Raw genomic sequence first — 8,096 nt, 5'->3', positions numbered from 1 at the left:
CAGCTGTGTTCTACATCGATTAACTAGCTATTTCATCGATGGTTCAGAACCACGTGGGTTGAAAAATAAAATAAAAAGTTATTAATAATATATAGACAAAAACAGTAAATTAATAAAAATATATAAATTAAAATAGTTAACACTGCAATACAAACTTTTCATCCGATTATATTGAATGAATTTGTTTATTAAAATTAAATTTTAATTTACTTAAATGATAATAAAAATAAATATATATAAAATTAATAAAATAAAATAAAATATTACACATATTATAAATATTATCCAAAAAAATATTTTTTATTTATATAAAACATAATAAAATTATAGATAAATTAAAATATTCTCTTCAAAAATTAAATACATAAAAAATAACTATCATTTAAAAAAGACTATATAAACAAACAAACAAAAAAAGTGTATTAAATATAAATAAAAGAATAATTTTAAAAAAATATAAAAAATATTATTCTACGAAACAATTAAAATGCAAAATAATTTCTTTATATATGTAAAAAGAAGCTAGGTGATGCTCATATCTTATTTTGTGAGAGCCTACATGCTTGATTTTTTTTTTTGGCAACCAGTGCAAACAACATTTTGTTCTTCATGTTTAAAAAAAAACCATCAAACAATGTATCATTTGATTTGACTTAGATTCTCGCTATTATAATAGCTAGAAAATTAAAATTGATGACTTTTTTTATTTAAAAACCTATTTCTCAACCTATCTTGACTAAAACACCTTAGTAATTTTGATAAACCTATCAATAATCTTGAAAAATTCAAAATCAATCTAAAATCAAAAATTTTCTCAAGCTTAATTCTATTTTTTAGGCACTTTAAAGAAAAAAAAATACACATCACAAGAAATCTATTAATCAAATGGAATCATTTAACACATGATCGATTATTTTGAAGATTAAAATCAGCTCTAACGATATTTTTTTTTCTTTATCATCAGAATCCAGCTATCTTTTTCTTTTATTTTTCAAACAAAGAACAAAAAAAATAAGAAAAATAAACTTTTTATATCAAAATTGAATAAAAAAATATCAAGGGACTAAACATGTATATTTTTTAAAGTGTAAGAACTTAATTAATTTGTTTTTAACTTTGAAATCATCATCCATTTATAGTGCATTTTCTAATCTAGTCCCAAGTCTTCCAATTTTGTTCTTAGTTAACAAATTTAATTCAATTTCCTTTGAATTAAGTCTAAAAAGATGCAATTGTGTAAAAAAAAATTGAGGATTATTTAAAAAAAAACAAAATTTAAAAAATAGATCCAAAAATATGAGAGGATAAACATTATATTTAGCACAATGAAATGGACACACCTTTTAGATTTTTATCAATGTAATTGGGTTTGACCATGAGTCTAGAAGATTTCATGCAAAATAAGTTTGCTTTGGAACATGAGACTTTTTGATGCTTAAATGTGTGTATAACCATGTAATATAAAGTGCTTTTCAAATAAAAATGTATTAAAATGATGATTTTTTTAGATTTATTTTTAATTTTAGACATTAACGCATAAAAACTATAAAAAAAACCTAAAAATATTAATATAATGTTTTTTCAACAAAAAAATATTTTAAAAAGCTCCAACCATACAAAAATACTCTTTAAGTCAATAACTATAAAAGGAGTATAATATATATAAAAAAAATACAAGAGAAATGTATGCATAAAAAAAGAAAGAGTTTGTAATCTAGTCCTAGAATGACATGATTGGTTTTAGCTGATTTTTATAAACTATAATAATTGGCTTGATTTAATGGTCTGAAATGACAATACTAATTTTTATGATCTGAAATGATATAATTAACTTTTATAATTTAAAAATAATATACTTGGCTTTGATTGTACTTTATAGTCTAGAATACGAGTGTATGATACTAGATTTGACTTTTATTGACCAGTGGAGCTCCAACTAAGGATTGAATTAGAATTTTATCCAGTGATAAAATTTATATACTCAATATTTGAATTTTCTTCATAGAAAAGGAGATGTTTTATTAATAGAGAAATGTGTATGTTATTATTAGCTAGTCACGGTGACTTCTTTGGTTATTATATTATACTATAATTATTGTGTCATGTGCATTATTAATAAATATTTTAATGATCAATAATGTTATTTATGTAAAATATAGTATCTATTTTGCATAAAAAAACTCATTTATGTATATAAAAATTGTATATATAAAAAATTTATAAGGACGGCTCTTATAAGCCCAAAAAATACATTAAAAAAAAATTGTGTTGAGACAGGATAGGAGAAACCAGGCTAATAACAGATGAGGGCTAGATTTTTGAACCGGAATTCTGACCATTTAGGCTTGAGCTGAAAAATTGAATAAATGTATTTCTTTTATATAAAAAAAGAGGAGAAAAGCTTCTTTATTACAAAATGTTTTCAAGACGGGAAACTTAAACTAGATCAGCGCATATGCTGTATTGTTGAGTGAAAAAAAAGATCTTTATTACTTATTAAATGATTATTCAATATAAAAATTAAATGATTATCCATTAAATTTGAAGAAAAACTTTTTCTATTCTAACTCGTTAATGTTTCAACTTTAAAATTGTTCTCTCTCTCCTATGCTTTGTTTGCATTCTTTTTCTTTGGCTTTCATATGGAGTTAATTATGTATTTAGTGTCTGAATTGTTAATCTTTTTATCTATATTGGTGTCTATATTTTTAATCATTGAGTGTTTCAATTTTTATTTTTCTAATGAATTAAATTGACAAATGATATTTTAATATTTATGATTTTTTATAAATTATATGGGACCTAGTGTATGAATTTCTTTTTGTTTATTTGAGTGTCTGTATTGCTATTTGAGTTTCTGAATTTACAAAAATCAATTAAGTGCTTTTATTATATTTTATTAGTTAATTATTGATGTTCTGAGTTGATATCCTTACATGGGACATATTTGCCTGTGTAGAAAAATAAAAATAAATGAACAACATATAGGGTTTTGTTCAGAAAAGAATAAATCAATCTTCTCTTAAATATTTGTTTTTATTTTATTTTATTTTATTTTAATAAAGGTTTTGTTAGATTTAATTCTCTTAAATATTTGTTTTTATTTTATTTTATTTTATTTTAATGAAGGTTTTGTTAGATTTAATTCGTGGTTATGAATTTACCTTCATATATAGGATGAGTTGTCTTGACGATGGGGCATGAACAAAAACAATGGAATAGTAAGTTCTTCTTTAATGAATTTTGATATAAATTTATATTTAATTTTGGTAAAACTATCAAATTTGTTAACTTATATTAGAAGTTGATATTTGTTTGGTTTGTACATAAGTGAAGAAAATTGAATGAAGTTATGTTTTTCTCCTATAGACAAGTTGCCTTTTATTCTAAGTTTTGTTGTTTTAGTATTTTACTCTTGGAAAGCACACATAATGAAAAACATCATTAATTATAAGGATGATAATATAATTGTTATAACTCAATTTTTAACCCTTCTAAAAAAAAGTTAAAAGGAAAAAAAATCCAATGAAAAGATGAAACAATATTTAAATAAAAAGAATATTTCTAAAATAAAAGAAAAATGCAATTAGAATGAGATTAAGAAGAAATTGAGAGAAAATGGCTGGAATTGGCTAGATAACTAAAATTAACAAAACAAGAACCGAGTTAGAAGAGGCAACAAAATACAGGGACAATAAAATGCAATTAGAGATGAGATTGTAAAGAAATTGCGATAAAAAAATTTAAGTTAGCTAAATAATTGAAAATTTAAAAGATAAAGACTAGATTGAAAAATCTAAAGAAATTGAGGAATTGTTTTATTATAATATGGGATGAAATTGAAAGAAACAGAGAGATAAAAGATTGAAATGGACCAAAAATAAAAAAATTAAAGACCCAAGGACCAAAATCTAAAACGTGGAGAAATTGAGGTACCTATGTTTAAATACGAAAATTATATTAAAATAAAACAGTGCATTTTAAACAAAAAAACATTATTTTACAAAAAAGAAGAAGAAGAAAGAACAAGGAAAAACTAAATAAAAACCAAAACAATGTCTATTTGATTATAAGTTTAAGACAGTCTTTCCTCGTTGCATTGCATGACCCTACAACTCCTTTCTTTTTCTTTGTTTCTGCATGATTTTTAGCCATACTTTGGCTACCTCTCTCCTCTTCCAAAAATACCAAATAACACACCATTCCAACCATCTAGGTGGTGGCCAAGTGGTAAGAACTTGTGATCAAGGGGTTTGCTTTCTCTGTGGTCTCAGGTTCGAGTTCTTGGTTGTTCATATGATGATCACTGAAAGCTTACATGGTCGTTAACTTTAAAACTCGCGAGATTAGTCGTGCTGCGCGCAAACTGACCCGAATACCTATGTTAATCTAAAAAAAAAAAACCCACACCATTCCACTTTCTTGCATGTGTACTCAATTTTGAGTTATAATTAAAAACTCGTTCTTTAAATTAAAAGCATGGTAACTGTTTAGTTTAAATTAAAAGTATGATAACTAAAAATTAAATAGTATGTAACTTATAAATCAAAGTAATGTAATTAAATTTGAAATTGAATTAAAACAATTTCCTAGAATGTCTACTTAGCCATACAAAGTAAATTATTATGCCTAAAACAAAAAAAGTATTATACTAAAACCAATATAAATATCAATTACTTGCATCTTGTATCTTGGAGATACTTGAATAAAGAAATGAAGTTATTGTTGTAAATGATTAAACTTTTTATTCTTAAAACTTAAATGCTTTAAACATTATTACAATTGATTTTGTTATAAATAGTCTTTCAAGATTTCAATAACTTAATTTTTAAAGAATGCATTTTCTTTGAGAGTCTATAGAATTATTGGTAATTGCTATAATTAAAAGAAGAAAACTTATTAAAGAATAAGAAAATTAAGATTTTTTTTATTCATGAGCTAGGAAAAAAAAACTAGGAAGAGCTTACCATACTACACAAACATGTGTTAAAATAAGATTACAGTAAAATCAAATAAATAACCCTATATAGATTAGAGCAAAATTAGGACTTGAAGATACATCCTCCCATACAAATAATCAAAGTTTTATACAATCTACGTGGACAAGTTAACAGATTTATTTAATTAAGATAATATTTGAAATTATAGTAATAATTATTTTTTAAAATTATTTTTAATAAATAAAAAAAAATAGTAAGAGTTTACCCGAAAATCAAATAAATAACCAATTGCCTATATGAATTAGAGAAAAATTAGGATTTGAAGATATATATATATATCCTCTGGTACAAATAACCAAAGTTTTATAGAATCTATGATAAACAAGTTAACATATCCATTTAACTAAGGTAGCGATTGAAATTATGGTAATAATTATATTTTTAAATATTTTTTATATAGAAATTTATTAAAATAATATTTTTATTTTATTTTAAAAAATTTATATTTTACATCAACATATCAAAATAATTTAAAATTATAAAAAAATAATTTAAAGCAAAATACATTCTAGAATTTCTTTAAAATACTTTTTAAGCACAAAATAAATTCACAATAAGTCACACCGGGGAATGTCATTGTTGCATGCACTTTTAATTTCTTTGCTTACATATGCCATAAATGGAGAGCATTCCAGGCAGTTCTATCCAAAATAGGTGGGAGGGAAGGTTCTATCAAGCGGTAGGCAATTAATGCAGATGGAAGCACAGCAACATGAGATAACATGTATTGAAAGATAAAAGGTTGATGAAATTGAGGTGAAAACACAAAGAAATTTATTTATTTATTTATTTTTAAAATATGAATTTAACCAAATTTATATTATAAAGAGGTTTGTAATGTCTTTTATAGATTAGTAAAATCGATTTAAACTAGGAAAAAAAATAAAAATCCCCAAGAATAAAAAACTTTATTTTATTTATGAAATATCAATTTGATCATATATGCCTTTAAAAGGTTTACAAAATATTTTATAGGCTAGAAAAAAACTGATTTGGATTAGGAAATAAAATCAAAATTCCTAAACAAAGGTAAATAATATAAAATCCACATTTAAACAATAAATTCAGGAAAAGTTAGGAAAACTAGAAATTTTTTTCCAAACAACAAATTCTCAGTCTAATTTCAAGAAATTTAATGGTCTGATGAGTGATGTAGTAACTTTCTACAAGAAAATAACATATAGAATCTTCTGTATAAATCTACACTTGATTTAATGATGAGATATTCTATTATCTTCATTTTAAGTTCTTATTCTCATCTTAATTTGAAGCATCTCTTGAATATAGATTTGTTTTATTATTTTATAAAAATATTTTCTAAGCCATGTGCATGGTAAATTGTGAAACAAATCCCTATATAAAGACTTCTACAAGGTTCTAATCAATTATATATTTATAAAAAAATCTTAACCCAAGCATATCGACTATTCAACTTTATATATAAAATATATATGTGATATTTTTAAATTAAAAATAGATATATGTTAATTTAAATAAAATAATCTAGATAAAAGATATATTGAAAAATCATATATCATTAAAAACCGAATAAATGCAATTAAAAATGTAAAATTATATCTAAGAGTTTATCAGTCATAAATATAGTTAGAACATCGCCTTTTCAAATTTAATTAGTGAGAACCATTCATACTACGTTTATATATATATATATATATATAAAGCAAATAGTAATAAATTGGGTCAAATGACCCCACTCAACTCGGCAAGAAAATTATTATTTATTTATTTTTAAAATTTTAAACATTAGTTTCTAAATATCCCAATAAAATCGTAAAAGAACTTTAATGCACAAGGAGCTAAGGATCAATTTTTATAATTAGATTTGCAATTAAAGAGGAAATGAAATAATTGAATGTGAGAAGAATGCTAACCATCAAGTCAATCCTTTAAAATAAATAAGATGTTTAATTGATTAGTGATGTATATTGTACTCATAATTAAAGAAAAACTTACTTTTCTTCTGTTTTTAAAATTAATCGAACAATTCTAGTGACAGATTTTAGATCCACCACTGGTTACATGAAAAAGGGTTAATTTAAACTCTAGATTTTTTCTATTAAGAAAAGAGGTATTGAAGAGAGTTAAAGACTGATTCACCATCTTTGTTTAAAACACAATAATAATAATAAAAAGAAGGTATTGAGTTTCCGCCATTAATGCAGTATTAATGGTAACATTCTTGCAAACCATAACGAACGATTAGTGGGGGCTTTGAAGGTGATACGAGGGCGAACCGCCGCTGAGTCACGGGATAAATCCGGCTACTTTATAAGAGCTAAGTAGAGCTCCAGCAAACTACTTCAGTTGGCTATGGCCAGTGGATCTGTCTCTCTGGGTCCATCTCGCTATCCTGATTCTCTTTCGGTTCATCATCACGGGTTCCCATGAACAAACCCTTCGATATTACACTGCCTGTATTTTTCTTTTCTTTCTTTTCTTAAGGTAGGTCCGTTCCATCTATAATTCTCTCTGCAATAATCTTATTTAAACTCTAAAAACACACACCATATAATCTCTAAGACTTATTTCCTGTATATTTGTGCTATCTTAAGTATTGGAGGGTCCTCTAAGCTTAACATGATTTGGTTTGAAGGTATTTTTGTTACCCAAGTCTAGTCTTCTCCATCATCCTTAGAAATAACTTGATTTTAGAAAGATTCATGTGAACCTCGTTAGCTATCTAGAATTTTTTTTTTCTCAAATTCATTTTAGATTATATATAATCCTAAACGATAATTCATAATATCCAAAATAAAATAAAGTTTCTATAAACCTAGGAGGCTAGGACCATGAACTAAACTGTATATATGTTTAAGGAACATGAGGGACTATGAAGACTAAAAAGTTTATCGGCTAGCCAATTGTATTGGCACCTGGAAGAAGTAGTCCGGTGATTAATGAGGAGATGAGCAGCAACTATATACAGCAGCAAATAAATCATGAGCCTTTCTTGGTTTTATTTTGATATTTTAATTAGTAGGACTTGTGTTTTCGTCCCAATCTATTATAGCTACGTTAATTTGTAACTTTTCTTATATATATATATATATATATATATATATATATATATAAAAA

Source organism: Populus euphratica, unplaced genomic scaffold (assembly GCF_000495115.2).
Source record: "Populus euphratica unplaced genomic scaffold, PopEup_1.0 scaffold247.1, whole genome shotgun sequence".
Taxonomy (NCBI): Eukaryota; Viridiplantae; Streptophyta; class Magnoliopsida; order Malpighiales; family Salicaceae; genus Populus; species Populus euphratica.
The sequence above is the reverse complement of the archived record's forward strand: the minus strand, read 5'-3'. Positions refer to the sequence as shown.